The 17,060-nt window shown below is 44.4% G+C and overlaps 1 protein-coding gene across 1 annotated transcript in view; it reads left to right on the top strand.

Moving 5' to 3' along the window:
• Positions 1–8,801: 8,801 nt before the first annotated feature.
• The window catches only part of LOC126196512 (estradiol 17-beta-dehydrogenase 2-like), a 151,142-nt gene continuing 142,883 nt past the window's right edge, over positions 8,802–17,060 (top strand). The window contains exon 1 of the mRNA XM_049934571.1: positions 8,802–8,889. The gene's annotated coding sequence lies outside the window, so the exon portion shown is untranslated. The remainder of the gene's footprint in view (positions 8,890–17,060) is intronic.

A 17,060-nucleotide genomic window follows, 5' to 3' on the forward strand; every position in this document is an offset into this window, starting at 1 on the left:
TGCCTATCAGCACGTGCAGTGGTGCACCGAGGTGAATGCGATCGACCACGTCGGTCCGTCGTACCCTCCTGCATCCAACGGTCACATATCCGCATTACAGTTGTTTGGTTTCGTCCAACACGACTAGCGATTTCTCTGTATGATAATCCACAATCTCGGTAAGCCACTATCCTTCCTCTGTCGAACTCGGATACTTGATCAAAAGATGTTCGGTGTTGTCTACGAGGCATAACTGATCGTCTTGTGAAACAACCACAAGGTAAACACACGTGCCGAACGTACACTCGTCGAAATCGCCAAGCCTTAAATGGCGCTATGAGATGGCGCCACAGGCGCGCGTGATGTGCGTCTGCGCTGAAATTCTAATCAGTTGCATACCTCATCGCTGCAAACTCATGGTGTAAATTTCACTTGGTTCGGATGCTTCCTTCAGGGTGTTGCATTTACGGTGGCCAGCAGTGTACATATTTGCAGATATGCATGGCGACGATTTCTTCTGATTGCTGTAGTATTTGGCATGCTAACTCCATCATATTTGTCTGTATTTTCTCATAGAAACTTTGTATATATCGCTGCCAGGTTTGATGTTTGTCTAGAGCATGATTGATCATGTCGTTGGCATACTCGCATACATTACGTTTTTAAATGTGTGCTCCTGCGCAAGAGTGAACTCTCTCTTATTAAAAAGTTTAACTGTTCATCGGAAGACCCATGAGGAGATCATGTGATCGCCTAATATCACTGAGCACTTCCAGGTAACAAGGAAGCAACTTTCATCGAAGGCTCACACAGACAAATTCATTCCTTCATGGATAATATGACTTCCATGTCACTTTACCCAAGATTTTCGAAAGCACTGTGTAGGACCTGGGATCCAAAATCATTTCCACAGTGGTGCATTTGCTGTCCCTACTGCCTAAACTACGTATTGAATTAAAGAGCATTAGCCTCACTTTGAATGGGTTTGCCTCACTTGCACGAAAAAGAAAGAGAGTGCATTACACATACACATATTTGTGGCTACATTCTTCTACTGTCATCATCTTTGTCACTAATATTTACATGATGCCTGTATCTGTTTGCTGCTATACATTTGACATGTTCACCCCTTGGATTTTCTTATGCAATTGCTAAAACTCCTTTTTCAACTACTGGTAATGGGTAACACTGCCTACAGTGCATGCAACAGTAGAACAAAAAAAAAAGAGTAGTTATACGGCATTCACTTCTGCTTTGAAATACAAAAGAAAAACTACCCTGGTCTCTGCAGTCAGTACGTTGCTATTGCCTGTGCCATCACACATACTGTTGACTCTGAATAAGGCTACAAAACTTGAAGCTAAATCTGATACACGCAGAGCGATAATTTTAGTTGTTAGCTTAAGTGATGGCAATGACTGTATACTGCATACTGGGTCGGTCCAGCGGTCGGACCAGGAGTGGATTCCAAGGAATACACGGCTGCTGAGATAGAGAGCAAAAAATGAGAAGCACATGTAATATGTTCTTAACTCTGGTTTATTTAACTTCAGTCCAGCAAGTCCAATTGTATTCCAACAGTTCCTTGACTCAAGTAAGTTCGTCACAGACAACAACACTGAGAGGTGAGGCTAACTAGTAGGCCTGAATGCACATAATGAACTCCATTATCGTGAGCTGGCTGGCATCAGTGTGGCGTCCTCTTATGTCGGCTCAGTGGTGCACAACTTGCACGTGCAGTAAAGAGTATCTCTTTGAGCTGTCCACGACAGGTAGGGCAGTCACATGACTTACTGCCAACATCCAAAAAAAGAAAAAACGCCTCACCATCGTTGTGAACTGGTAATGCAGAAACGACAGCAAGAGAGTATGGGCACAGGCGCCACTGAGAAGGCAGGAGCCGAAACTTCGGTTGATGACAAATACCTACCTTTGCCCCGACATTTGTCTTCTGAATGGCTGTAAACATTGGCCGAAAAACCAATTGTAGGATACATACCCATGCGTAGGGATGGAACATCTTCTTCCATTGGCGAAGATGCAATGGCAACTAGAGGGTTCAAGGTGGCCAACTGGAAGGCGATACGGCGAAGGGGAGCTTCACCTGTGATGACGGCGACGGCGCTGCATCGACTTTCATTGACTCCTTCTCCACCGCCAGTGGCGTGGGACCCAAGGGAGGTGAAGATAGCTGCTAGTGCGACCCTATAAGACTTATAAAGAGCGGTGCAAAACTTTGGTGGTAACTCGTCGACCCCAGCGCCTGTGTCTGCCAAAAACTCAGAAAAAGACCAAATCTTTTACATAATACTTAGAGCCCCGTAGACGGTGCAGAGTATGCAGTAACTGAAGCAGTGTCCTACGTCATTGTTCCAATGTCCATGCAGAAGTTCCGCTGATGACTTGGCATTGCGTGGCTGTGAAGAGTAGGGTGAAAGGAAGAGCACTAACGCCTGCTCCCACATATAGCAAATGCATAACTTATTCATCTATTGCTTGAATATTATGACAAAGCATTCCTCTTCATCGGCAACTGTGCTGTTGTCCATGGTTGGATATTGTTGTAGTCACAAAACTGCTTAAATTCTATCCATGTGAACAGGAGTTCATTGTCAACACTTCTGGTACACCATTGATACTGTAAATCGATGTCAGAGACTTGTCAGTACTAGATGTTGTGGTGGATTGCATGGGCACCACAAAAGTAAACTTGCTAAAGGCATCTACCGAAATAAGCTAACGAGAATTCTAGCAGGTACCTGTGAAGTCCATATGCAGACGTTGCCAAACGGCATTGGCCTTGGACAATAAAAAAATTTCTGTGATGGAGCAGCATCGTGCAGTCAGTTGTTCTATTTGAGCGTCCATGCCGACCTACGTGGCGTCAGGTGAGTTGCAGCAAATGTGGCACAATCACACGTGATTGATCATTGATTATGTAACAGGATAACAGGCTGCTGAACAGATAAGTGGTGCTGAATAGCAAAATAAAGGCATAGAATGGCATCACTAATATCCTTAAGGTAATGACAGTGGCACGTAAAGTGCCCTCCGCCACACACCGTTGGGTGGCTTGCGGAGTATAAATGTAGATGTAGATGTAGATGTAGAGTATGGAGGTACTAGAACAGAATCTTGAGATTTCGGTCTGCAGCCGTTGCCTTAGCAATTTGTCAATGGACGATAAGAAAACCATTAAGAAGTTCGTTGTCCTGAACGTGTATGTGGAAACAAGAATCCTCTGAAGTGTCAAATGCCGAATCGCTGCCAACTTGTAGGCGAGAGAGAGCATCTGCAGTCGATTGCTTAGCCGTTGGCTTGAACACAATTTCGCGCTGGTAATTTGAGAGGAACAGAGACCAACGGTGAAACTTTTGCGCTGTTGCTGTGGTACTGGTTTTGAACGGCTAAACAATGAGCTGAAAGGCTGGTGATCTGTCACGAAGCAGAGTTTTCTTCCATATAAGTACTGGTGTAATTTAATCATCCCATATACGATGGCAAGAACTTCCTTCTCAATCTGCGAGTAGTTGCACTGTGCTTTGTTGAGAAGTTTGGATGCCATGGCAGTTGTCCTCTCTAATGATCCCACTTTGTGGGAGAGACTAGCACCAATCCTGTAAGTCGATGCATCAACTGCAAACCCGACCAACTCAGTGGGATCAAAGTGTGCCAAACAATGATCGCCCAGTAAATCATCTTTCAGTTTCTGAATTGCAACCTGGAACTCTCTGGTCCTCTAAAATGGAACATCTTCCCTCAAAGATGATGCAAGAAGCTGGAATCTGTACAGCATTTCGAATGGACCGAAAGTAATAAGTCAATTTACCCAACACAGATTGGAGTTCACTGATATTCCTAGGAACTGGGAGGCCTTGTATGCCGGTTAAGTGCGACTGAAAATAGTGAATATCATGACTGTTGATCACATGTCCTAAGTATTCAGTGCCATCCTGAAAGAAGAAGCAGTTGTCCTCGGCATCTGAGAGCACTGAAAGCAATTTCCCGAGGTTGGAAAGAAGTTCGTCGGGAATACAACCCGAAACAACAAAGGCATCCAAATGGTTTGAACAAGAAGGTATTGTAGCAGTTAACTGTCACAAACAGCGTCGAAAAATTTCAGGTGCAGACGCACTGTCGAAGGGCATCATGGAAAACTTAAACAACCCCACACAGTTACTGATCACAAAAACTTTTGTGACTGTTTATGCGAGGGAAGCTGCAAATAAGCATCGTGACAAAAAACGTGGAACCTCCCCTTAGAAAAATTTATGAATGATTGTGCTGATAAACCCCTTACGTTATTTGATTTTCAAACAGCTGAGCAAAACTGAACGTGCACAGACATTTCTCTCTTTACTTATTCAGATCATCAATAAACTGACACACAATATTTTCAGCACAACGCAATCTGTCTTTCAATAATCGCTACAAAAGAATGGCCCTGACTAACAATAACCTATACCTTTCATGAATCACTTACCTCACAAAAATCTTCTATACTCGAACTATTGCAATACAGCGAGCGCCAATACTGCCAGCTAAATAAAAGATTCTAACTACTGAAGTCACTAACTACTGATAGGCATAGTTAGCAAATGAAAGATTTTGATAGAGAACAAACAATGTATTTACCTTAATAGTGTTCAAAAGACATTATATATATATATATATATATATATATATATTAGATGTTATGAACTGATATATATATATATATCAGTTCATAACATCTAGTCTTACAAATTTACTGTCTGTGATGGACACACGTCCAGATCATCCGCTCTCAAAACTCCGCCATCTCTCTCCCTACATCCACCACTGCTGGCGGCTTACCTCCAACTGCGCAACGCTACGCGCTGTTCACATCCAACTGCCCAACACTACAATAGCGAATATTACAACAATGCCAATCAGCCACAGACTGCACACAGCACAGCCAGTGATTTTCATACAGAGCGCTACGTGGCGTAACCAATATAAAAACCTAAACAGCCTACTTACAAATGATCTGCACCAAACTTGTCCATGAGTTCCTCAGGCCAAAGCAAAGGACGAGAGTGAATCACAGTCTGTGCATTTATCGTTACCTTGAAATCTGCACATTAGCTTAATCTGCCTGAAGTTTTCTTTATTACCACTAAAGGCGAAGCCCACTGACTGGCTGTTACTCGGAAAATCACGACATGATTTGCGCTGCGTCTTTCATAGTAATGCCAGCGTAAAATTGTTAGCTTTGTCCAGACAATCTTGAAAAAGTTGCGAAACTCATCACACAGTTCAGCTACCTTGTCCGTAGACACAGAGGAGTTGACAGGGAGAACATTGTCTTGATTCACTGTAACGTGAACACAAAACTGTGACTGACACTATCTTGGTAATGAGAAGAAAAGTGCCAGTCAGACAGTAATCACATGGAACAGGAATTCATGTCCACTGCAACCAGAGGGAGTTGCCTGTGACTTATGTAGGTTGGGCTTGCCGAATAGTTCGTAAGTTCTCCTGTTCAACAAAGGCACTGACAAACAACTTATTCGCGTGACGCTGAATGGAAGAAGTGTGTGACTTCTTCGCTGTTACACTTGACTTGCACTATGTAACAACAGAATCACTACTTAGCTTGGAAAAAATTGCATTGACGTTCATCGACTAAGACTTGGAAGAACGTGCAAAGTGCGTGCCACACTTCAGTTTCTGCAGAAAATTCGCACGTTACGTCGCTTGCCAGAATGATAGCACTTACCGTCACGACAGGGGTATGTCTGCCACTTGTGAGGCACGAAACGCTGAGGGCTTGATTCAACGTCAGTAGCCGGCTGTCTAACACGTGGTTTCTATTTACGTCACTGCCCTGACTGAGAATTTGCGTGCCGCAATGCTCGAACTGCGGGCACAATCTGTTTGCCGTTACTCCGCATGGCTCAAATAGGAGCGGAATCAAAGTCAATCACTGGACTGTCATACGAATCCTGACGCTCCACCAATTCCAAATCGACGAAGTGGCGTCACCTCAAAAGACTTGCACCAGGCGAACAGGTCTGCCAGCCGGGGGCCCCTCGCCACACGACATTTCATTTCACCAGTTCCAATACCGGTAGCAAACTAGAACCAGGACACTTAAGAATCTGTTCGTGTATGCGAGGATGTGACATATTTCGAGTAATGACCTCCCTGATCATGGCGTCACTATAATAACGCCCACACTTACATTTGCAATGGCGTGTGAGGTCCTGTGAGTCAACTTTCGACTGCTTAAGAGTCTGATTAAGGTGCCTACATAAACGAAAGAATTCGTACTGCGCAGCTGCTGCATTAGACTAATCTGTTAACCAAAGTACAGTCATGGAAATAAGTATTCACACAGTAGATGGAGTCAAACTACGGTGGTGTGCTGGGATAGTAAATCACCCACAGCGCCGATACGAATAAGTACGAGATGTAGCGTCAGATAACCATGGTAATGTAGCTTCCCGTATGCCGTGAATCTATTCTGGGAAAATAAAATATGTTACACTCAGCACGGTCTACGACAGGGCAAAATGTATTCATACAGCGCACTACTTCCAACCAAACAAACGGCTGACGCAGCCCCGGAGAGCATGCCACACTTGTGTAGTCGTGTGGCGGCCGTGAAGCAACAGCACGTTGGACGTGGATACCGTGGAACAGCAGAATGGGCCGCAAGGGGAAGGAAACGACCATTGAGGAACGAAACATCGTTGTCACCCAATATCTTCAACACAAGTCGTATGCCGAAATTGCGAACATCATAGGACGAACCCGAGCGACTGTGCAATCTATCATTAAGCGATATAAGGACAGACATGTAGTAATAAACAGTGAACGACGCGGTCGTCCACAGGAGCTTGCAATAACAGAGACCAGAATACTACTAAGAAGCATCAAGAAAAACCCGAAACCGACAGTGTCGGCACTAACTGCATATGTACATGACCACTTCCGAAAGGACAACACTCCAAGGGCAGTTCGTACCATTCTCAATCGTTCGGGCTACAGAGCCAGGGTCCCGAGACGAAAGCCCTACATCATCAAAAAGAACAGGAAGTGGCGGATGGAATTCGCGAAACAGCATGTATCCAAGACAGCAGACTTCTGGGATACTGTATTGTTTCGTGATGAAAGCAAATTTAATATCGTGCAAAATGATGGTAGGATCTTGGTCTGGAGAAGACTGAATACAGACGTCGACCGAAACAACATTCAACCCACGGTGAAGCACGGAGGTGGTGGAGTGATGGTATAGGGCTGCATGTCAGCCACCGGTGTCGGAAAAATTAGTGTTTGTGGAAGGCACCATAGACAGATTTGTGCATGTGAACATTCTCAAACAGAACTTACAACAGAGTGTTGACGCCTTGGGTCTTCCTAGAAATTATTACTTCCAACAGGACAATGATCCCAAACATACGGCGCAAATTGTCCGGCTGTGGTTGCTCTACAACACTCCACACACTCCTAAAACACCAGCTCAGAGTCAGGACCTGAATCCCATCGAACGCTTGTGGAGTGAGCTGGAAACACGAGTGAGAAAACACGACATCCGTAGTAAGGGCTCTTTGAAAGAGGCTCTCCTTCGAGAATGGGAAGGTATCACGTCGGAAACTACAAGAAAATTGGTTCATTCCATGCCAAGGAGGATGCGAGAAGTAATACATCGGAAGGGTATGCATACGAAGTATTAAACATCTTCTGGCTTTGTTAGAAGTGTCATCTTCTGTTGATGTATGAATACTTAATTCTCAGCGCAGTAGAGAACTTGGCAGACGTTTTTGTATTTTGTTTTGTAAAGGCTTGTTCATTCTCGTTCTATATACCAGCATAGCTGCATTGGCGACTGGCCAATGTGTATAGTGCATATCCAATTAGTGTTTTTGGTTTCATATTGTCAATAAAGGCAGTTTACTTTTCCACGCTCTAGTGTATGAGTACTTATTTCCATTACTGTATTTGTCTAGCGCAGCAATTAATTCTTTATAAAGAACACTTTCAGGGTGGATGGTGGGGAAAAGTTAGTAGGCGAGCCTGTACACTGCTACACCGACAGTTGCAAGGAAATGAGGTTGCCTGTTCTTACGTTAAATATGACACACCGTGAAATGTGCATTGAACTGTGCTCAGTACTCGAACCATTCCTCGTGTGTGGAGTCAAATGCACGGAATGGTGTGGCGGAAACAGGCGCTGCGGGCTGTGGCTATGCTGAGGGAGTCGAGGATGGCAGTTGCGTGCCAGCTTGCGCAGGAAGCAGCCTTGTGTTCTTGTTCATGAGATGGTGTACCTGCTGCGCCTGAAACTGAACAATTTGTGTTGCTGGCAGCTTTTGCGGAGGACTAGCCATGATCAATACACACACTGATACAAAACAAGAAACAGTACACGCAAGCATGTATGTTAGCCTCTAACATACACAAATAAATACGGCGAATTGCAGACCACGTTCTGAAACACAAAAGCACAGTTAGGTAAGCTGGCTAAAAACGACAGATCTGCAAACAAAAATACACAAGTATTACAATTCTTCTTGTCATTAAACATTTTTTAGTTTAATCATTCTAGCAGCATTTTTTTACTTCCCTCACTCTCTTTCTCATCCTGCCCCCCCCCCAACCCCCTCCCTCTTCCAAACACCCTCCCTGCCCCCTATCCTGCCCTCTGGCGACGCCCATGAGCTTTACAAACACGCCTCTTGTCTAACCTGTTACCAACGGGTATTAATTCTTGAGCAGGCGATGTTGAAAAAACCACGGGCTCAAGATGCAACAACGAAAGCAGTCACGCAACTTCTTGACCTTCCTTGACCTTCGGACGACTAACAGCGGCGCTGGACTGTCAACGCACACGCAGTTGCCGGCAGTTCGCTGTGTCCTGCGGTTTCTTCGATCTCAGTAAAGGTAAGATTAACGTTAATTTCGATATTGCATATAATTAAATACGTACTCAGAAACGCACGACAAAGGCTATCTACTCGTCTCTGTACGGCATCCAGAAAGTTGGTATAAGGTATGAGATTCATAACTAGCAGACGTAGAATTAAAATCTTTTTCGGTCCTCACGGACTACGTTTAGCGTGATTTACCTAAATAGCATGTTGAAAATACGGTTATGATTCGTTACACAAGTGCGAAATCGGTTACCTTTACTTTTCTTGACGATGCACAGTGAGTCAACTCGCTTCAGAACTAGACATTAAGGGGACCACACCGTGGTTCAGCGCGAAAAAAATCGGTTTTCGGTTTTCATCATATTTCGATAGATTAAGGTTTTATTTAAGTACTCTGAAAAGGATTTTGCTGAAAAAATTTTTTTTGAGCCTTTAAAGAGCATTTTCCTGCCACGTGTGTTTATGTGCCATGCCTACATTTCTGTCACCCACTTTTCTGCGTATATTTTAGATCTTTATATCCCCTGCCGGCCGAAGTGGCCGTGCGGTTAAAGGTACTGCAGTCTGGAACCGCAAGACCGCTACGGTCGCAGGTTCGAATCCTGCCTCGGGCATGGATGTTTGTGATGTCCTTAGGTTAGTTAGGTTTAACTAGTTCTAAGTTCTAGGGGACTAATGACCTCAGCAGTTGCGTCCCATAGTGCTCAGAGCCATTTGAACCATTTTTTTATATCCCCTACATTGCACGTTAGGGATTTTTTCTTTACTCCCGAGTGTGTTGGCTATCCTTGGAATACAACGGTTGGTATTCTTTGTTTCTGCTGTTTGTAAACAACACGCTTTCAAACACGCGGTTAGTTTTGTTCAAGTGTGATTGCGAGTAGTTGTCACACTTACGTTTGCAGTGCTTGTTTACGAGTGTTTTGTTGTGTTTATTGAAGATGACGAAACGTAGAGGCATTTTCAAGAAACGACAGTTTAGAGGAAAGAAGTTTAGAAAGCTCTCTGTACAAGAGGTTTGTCACCTGGCAACGATGTTTCTAATTGTAATTCTTCAACAAGTGCATCATCAAAGAAGCTCTCACCATTTCAAGAGAGTTACAACGAATTTACTGTAAGTGACAAGGGGTGCAGTATTATCATTATAAATTTGAGAATGTTATCAGATGTAATTTCTAAATTTGTACAGTGTAGACAGAGTGATGAGTCACAGAGTGTGAAAATTTGTGAGAGTGACAATGGGAGAAAATGCCTAGCAATTGCTTTGGATTTAATTTAGCCGTGATTTCATTTATGAGTTCTTCTTTTACATTGTAGAACGCTTTTCCAGTCGACAAATCGTATGATCGTGTTTTGATATTTCTTTAATCTTGCTTCTTAAAAGTTCTTATTTTTATTCTCTCTATTACTTAATGAGCGTTTTATTAATGTGATTTCGTATTATTGTTAACTGATTTTCATTTATGGTTTGGTTTCGCGATTCCTTTTTACTGTTTGCTCTTTTTAGTTGAGTCTTTTTAATTATGTTTGCAGCGATTATGAAGTCTATATTGCTTACTGTTCTCCGTAAGTAAAAGAATACGGTAATACCATATGCGTTTCGCAGCAGCAGATCTCGTTGAGTCTCCTTGTTGGAACTTCTCCACCTGAAATCGCTAAAGATAATTTATCGCTCTACGGAAAGCGATCGGCAAAGCCAAGTGCTATGCTGTGTCATGTCATGTGTATGGAATGCGGCGTCCAATTTTATTTCGTGAAATTATTTAGGTCTTCGGAGTAATATTCTCGACGAATCCCAAAACCGTGTAAAACTGCAGGTTCGCACCATCAAACCACACAACACTTCCGAACGACTTGCGTCTATATAATCACTGAATATTTCTTTTGAAATGGTTAAGGGTTATGAACTATACACACCTGACACTGATATCTTCTTCAATACCATAAAATATAGATTACTGCCTTAATGGCGGCTTCCAACAATCTCCTCTGAATCCGACATAGAACATCTCCCTTCCAATGTCCAACATGGAAAAATTATCTCTTTGCCGTAGCTTAATACAGTCTGTATATCTGTGTTATCGAGTTCGCAAAAATGGTTCAAATGGCTCTGAGCACTATGGGACTTAACTGCTGAGGTCATCAGTCCCCTAGAACTTGTAACTACTTAAACCTAACTAACCTAAGGACATCACACACATCCACACCCCAGGCAGGATTCGAACCTGCGACCGTAGCGGTCTCGCGGTTCCAGACTGTAGCGCTTAGAACCGCTCGGTCACTCCGGCCGGCTATCGAGTTCGCACGGAGATGCTTGAATTCCACAGAGTGTTTATCTGTCGCGCAGGTATTTTACATTTATCGTATTAATAGTCCGTCGCACTTTATTCATCGGTGTTTGCATGATGAAATGCTACAGAAGTCCCGTATTGGGCGGTGATTTTCTGTATAAAATTCTCGACCAAAACATTCACATCATGACTACCTTTCCCTAGCATATAACGGGACGGAATGTACTGGCGGTTGACAACATTATCTGCTGCTTATTAGTTTTGCACCTTTCACAATCACTCGCTAGTTGTCATAAGATTAAATTTTTGACATTAGCTGACTAATGTGACCATGGACTTGCGATCAACAATGCCTTCCGTTCATGCCCTAGGTAATATACGAGGGCTATTCCGAAAGTAAGGTCCGATAGGTCGCGAAATGGAAACCACGGTAAAAATCAAAAATGTTTTATTTGCAACAGTTAGATACACCTTGCAGCTACTTATCTCCATAGTCGCCGACCCGACTTAGACGTGTATCGTAGCGTTGTACCAACTTTCCCATACCCTCGCTATAGAAGGCAGCCGCCAGTGCTCCCCGCCAATTCTCTACGCTGGCCTACGGCTCGTTGTCTTGTGCCGAAATGTTGTCTTCATAACCAGCGGTTCATGTGACCAGAGCTGAAACTCAGAGGGAGACAATTACGGGCTGTATTGTGGGTACTCTCACATTTCCATTTGAAAACGATGCAGGAGCATCTTCATTGCCCCTGCAGAATGCGGCTGAGAATTGTCTTGAAGACGAAACAGCACGACAGTTATGTAATGTTAGCTGCATAGCTTCAGGGGAAATTTCTCACCAGGCCCCCGTACTTGGCGGCAGACACTATTTTCTAGACATCTTTACGCACTCACTGCGAGCTCAGAAATGAGAAGAGCGACGTGATGCTAACTGGGGTTATACTAGAGACACTACCCAACACATCTGTGCAAAGCTTTATCGGATTTTCATAGTCGTTTCCATTTCGTGACCGATCGGACCTTACTTTCGGAATAGCCCTCGTACCTCGAAATCCAGGTATAATCACTACAGGGTTTGTTGACTTCCTATCCGGTGAGAACGGCTGAAATTGTCTGTGTTGTAAGCTATTTCTTTTACATCAACATCGAGCGTAAACATTGTTGATGGGCGGCGCTGCTTGCAGTCCGTTGTAACTCAGTTTCATAGGATGCGAAACATGTCCATTCCCGCAACAAGATTCTGGTGTGGAATTTTGCGTACGTTCAACCTCACGCAGTTCATTCCGGCACTTCTTTACTGCCCCTTGCATTTGTTCGAGATCTTTGGAAATGTTTTCCACAGAATGAACTATTTCGTCTTTCCATTGCTTGAAGTTCGTTCCTAATTGACCTTTAACGTCCTTTAAGTCTTCTTTAATACTCTCAGCAATGGATAAACTTTCGATCAGCAATTAGCTTACCGCTTCTTGGATACTGGCATCCACACATAGCATCACTTGATTCTCTTTCGCAGATGCCCATTCGTTTAGCTTCCTGGAAAATTCCTGTTGTTGTTCGTTGAAATTTTCGCGTATGACTTTATCAGTCAGAAGCTATATTTGTTACTGTTTCTGTCAACTCGACTACGGAATTCCCCACTTCCTCCTGTTTCTACTTCATAGGATGCATTTCCTGTGTCACCTTTTTTAACTCCAAAGGAAATTGCTTTCGGGCCTCGCGCAACTCTGTTATTTCATTTGAGATTTGCTGCGTCACTAACGATTGAATAACCACTGACATATCTGGCTACTTCTGACGTAAGTCACACTGCTTTTGTGCCATGTCTGTTTGCTTTTGTAACATGGTTTGCACTACAGTTGACACGTCAGTTTACTTTTGTGACACATCCTCCTGCTTCTGGGATACAGCCTGTACCACTACAGACGAAAGTTTTAGTTGCTTTAAAATCTGAGCCATGGGGTTTGTCTCTCGCTGAGACGAAGCTGCTGTTTCCTCTACAGCAGAATTATCGCTCATTTCATGAACGTCTGGAAATTTTTACTGATCCATCTTTATTTGGGCTCTAGTTTTTACCATAACAAATCAAAAACCACACAAAATATCTAACAGGTTTCACACTTAAATACACTATAACATGAAATTTCACCTGAACGAATATATATTTCTCTATGTCTACTTCTGCAATACTGAAAAGAAATGAAAAATCTAACTACCTTTTCCTCTACAGACTGAGAATATTAATTTCACTGAAGGCTGTTCTGACTTTCGTATGTGCTGAGTCAGTCCTTCTGACAATTATTTTTTTCAATTTCTTCATATTTTTTATGCAGCCATTTCGTCTTAGCTTCCTTGCACTTACTATTTTTTCCATATTCCTGTATTTACCTGATCATTTTTGTACTTCCTTCTTCCATCGATCAACTGAAATATTTCTTGGTAAATGCCCTTCCGGGAATAAAAGTGTGTGGATGTCGATCTGAGCAGCTGTTTGGCGCGTAAGAAACGGCAAAATACGCCGTGCAAGTATCCAGACATTGGACGTTGGCCTACAGTGGAACCGGTGGTCGTCTGTGTCTTCCACTCTTCAACGGGTGCAGAGAGACGAGTCAGCTAGATGGATGCAATACAATCGATATCGGTTAACTTGTCTGCCATTCACTATGGCATACCACGCTGTTGACGTCGGATTCTAGAAAGCGGACATGGACCGTTTCCCATACGTGACGCCACATATACTGGGGAAACTTAGTTTCGATGGGGTTGGGTGGGGGACACTGTTGTCACACTCGGTAAACTGTTTCGTCTGAAACAGCCGTGTAAGTGGTAAAGACCGGCAGATATAACTGAAGTCTTGGAAAAAGCCGCCGGATGGGATGGTGGAGAGCAAAATTGGGGCAGACAAAGAGACCGGCGCAAAGTCTTGGAATAGGAGTCCAGTGAGGCTCTGTGGGCAACGATGCCAGAGTTTGAATTGGGAGCTGATGTACAGCACTGTGACTCTGGTCGGCATATGTATTGGTTCCAGCCCACCACGGTCCGGTGGGAGTGCAAGGGAGTCATACTGCACTTTGAGAAACGTCCCTGCGCTGACGAAGAAGCTCAATGCCATCGACAGACGTCGGGCCATGAGAGTTGGGACCGGTAGTGCTTGAGCCATATGTGATATACGGCAGGCATGATAGATGTTCACATATTGGGCGCGTAGGATAATGTCCAGGGCTCATAGCTGGTGATTTGCTAGGCTAGCTATGATGATTTGTAGCAGAAGCCTACCGTTAATAGCCGCTGATCGACGGAGATCGGCTGTGAATTCCATGCCAAGACATCGAACCATGGCGGAAGCGCTAAGGGGGGCGACGCTTCTCTCCGGCAGGCCCTCGCCTTTGAGCAAGACCTTGGATTTTGACACTTTGAGGGAGCTGCCTGATGCTTCGCCGTAAGTCGACACCCATGTCAGGGCTGCTCGAACTTCATCCTCAGTGCGCAGATAAAGAACGAATTTGTCAGCATAGGTCATGCAACAGAAACGGTGCACATGCAACATCATACCTTCTAAACGTTGACGCAGTCCCTCTAGCAGGGGTTCCAAAGCGAAAGCATATAAAATCGTGGAGAGGGAGCACCTTGCCGAACAGATCGTGCTATGGTGGCGTGAAGCGGCCGTTTTACTTGATTCTGGAGGTCGCACCAGTCAAAAGGCGCAAAATTACCATAATAATACCGATATGTTGAAGGGCTGTCCGCAAATAGGAGTGGTCTACACGGTCGAAGACCTGGTTAAAGTCCACAGATGCCAAGACACAAGGGAGACGTTGGTGACGAGCAAATGCTATCATGTCTCGGAAATGGCAAAGGGTCGTCGAATATTGTTCTCGCCTGGTCCTTGGCGATGACGTAAGTGCGACCTTCTTGAGTCAAGATGCCGGCAGCCGTATAAATATTTTCATATCGCTGTTCAGCAACGTGATTGGTCGATAATCATGGACGCTCGATCGCCCATGCAGTTTCTGATGTCCTCGAGAAAGGTGTTAGGGACCACTGTCATTGGGGACATCAGCTCTTGTGCGATGGTCGTCCATGCTGAAGCCAACAATTTACTTTTGTAAAATTCGATGGGGCTACCATCGGGCCTGGGAATCTGTTATCAGACCCTGCCTCGATAGCATCGAGTACTTCATCTGTGGTCCGTCTTCTTGGAATTCATGTGCTACCTCCACTGGGAGAGTGTTCATAGTAAGCTGTGCGACCTCTCTGATCAGTTGCGCGGAATGCGGTACAGCTGCATACAACCCGGTGGAATGATTGTGGAGAGCATGGCCGATGGTTTGTTGGGTCTCATGCTAGTGCCCTTCCGCATCACTGAAGGCTCCAGTCATAGTATTATGCTAGGAAATGAGACGCTTAAAGTGTTACATGTGTTTTGCTTTTGGGGAGAAAAATAATTGGCGATGGTCGAAGTAAGAATATAAACGTGGAGATTAATAACTCCAGTATAAGCGTTACATGTACAGGGTGATTATAAATTAATTATACAAAGTAACCTTTAATTGTGAAAAGGGTAAATAACTTACAGAAATGCTTGATATAGCATTGAATGCACTATATCTACATGTTTTATTCCCGCCTAACACTGTTAGTTCCTGACGTTCTCACTACTAGCTTTCATGCGGGAACGAGTTATTGCAAAAGTCACCATCATCGTATCATAAAACGGTACAGAGCGTGCAAAGTGTTGTTTATGTTTTCATGAAGCCAAATCCATTACTTCGGTTCGGAGACAATTCTGGACTAAATATCGCAAGCTACCACCTGAAAGGCAAACTCTTATTAATTGGTACAATCGTTTCACCGAAAATGGCTGTGTATCACGTAGGACGCCGGGTTAAGTTCGGCCAGCCCTCTCTGAAACAACAAGTGAATTAGCTCGTCAGCCATACTCTGTAGTCCGAGTACATCTATGAATATGCCTAGTGTCATAATATGGAAGGTATTGCGGAATCGCCTAACGTTCACATCCTAAAAGCTGGAACTGCTGCAGGCTTTAAGAGAAAGTGACAAAGAAAAACGAGCTGAGTTTTGTGCGGATATGCTTAATGAAATGCAGACTGAAGATAATTTTCTAAATAAAATTGTGTTCAGTGACGAAGGCACCTTCCAGTTCTGCGGCAAATGATTCGGCATAATGTTCAGATGTGGGGTGAACAGAAAGCACATCACGCAGTCGAACATGTAACGGACTCACCTAAGGTAAATGGTTTTTACGCTGTAAGCTGTAACAATTTTTATGGTCCTTCCAGCAAGATGGCGCGCCACCACGTTATCATCGTGAAGTGGTCACGTCTCTCCGTAGGAATGTGCCGACGGACTGGATGTGGTGGAACAATATCCTGGTCACCACTCTGGTACGGCGCGCCGCGGAATTTGAATCGGCGCCAGACGTCATGGACGTCGAAGACCCCTAGAGGTCTCTGCACCATCGCGCCGTAAGCTGTGGCGGCGCGCGCCTCCTGGCCCACATGCAGCGCGAGGGCGCCACAGTGGAACACGTGGTCCCAGAGGCTAATAGCGGCGCCCCCGATCGTGTATTTAAGCGCCTGCCTCTCGCGTCTGCCTTCCGCGTCTTCAGCCGAGCTATTCTTTCAGTTTTATGGGCAATACTTCGATGACCGACCCAGCCGTCTTGTTCAGGTGCTGCGAGTGTTGCTGTTACGAGTACTCGCTGCCTGGACGCCAACTAGACTGTGAGCAAGTTTTGGTCTCATGCCGCTGTTTATAGTCGAGTTCGATTCCCGAAGTCCACTGCGCCCCATCACGCTCTTTTTTTTCACAGAACACGTACTGTTACTCCGTAAAACGCAAATACCCTCAGCGTTTACTAACTCTGATGGAT

The sequence above is a fragment of the Schistocerca nitens genome, chromosome 1, assembly GCF_023898315.1.
Source record: "Schistocerca nitens isolate TAMUIC-IGC-003100 chromosome 1, iqSchNite1.1, whole genome shotgun sequence".
NCBI classification, from domain to species: domain Eukaryota; kingdom Metazoa; phylum Arthropoda; class Insecta; order Orthoptera; family Acrididae; genus Schistocerca; species Schistocerca nitens.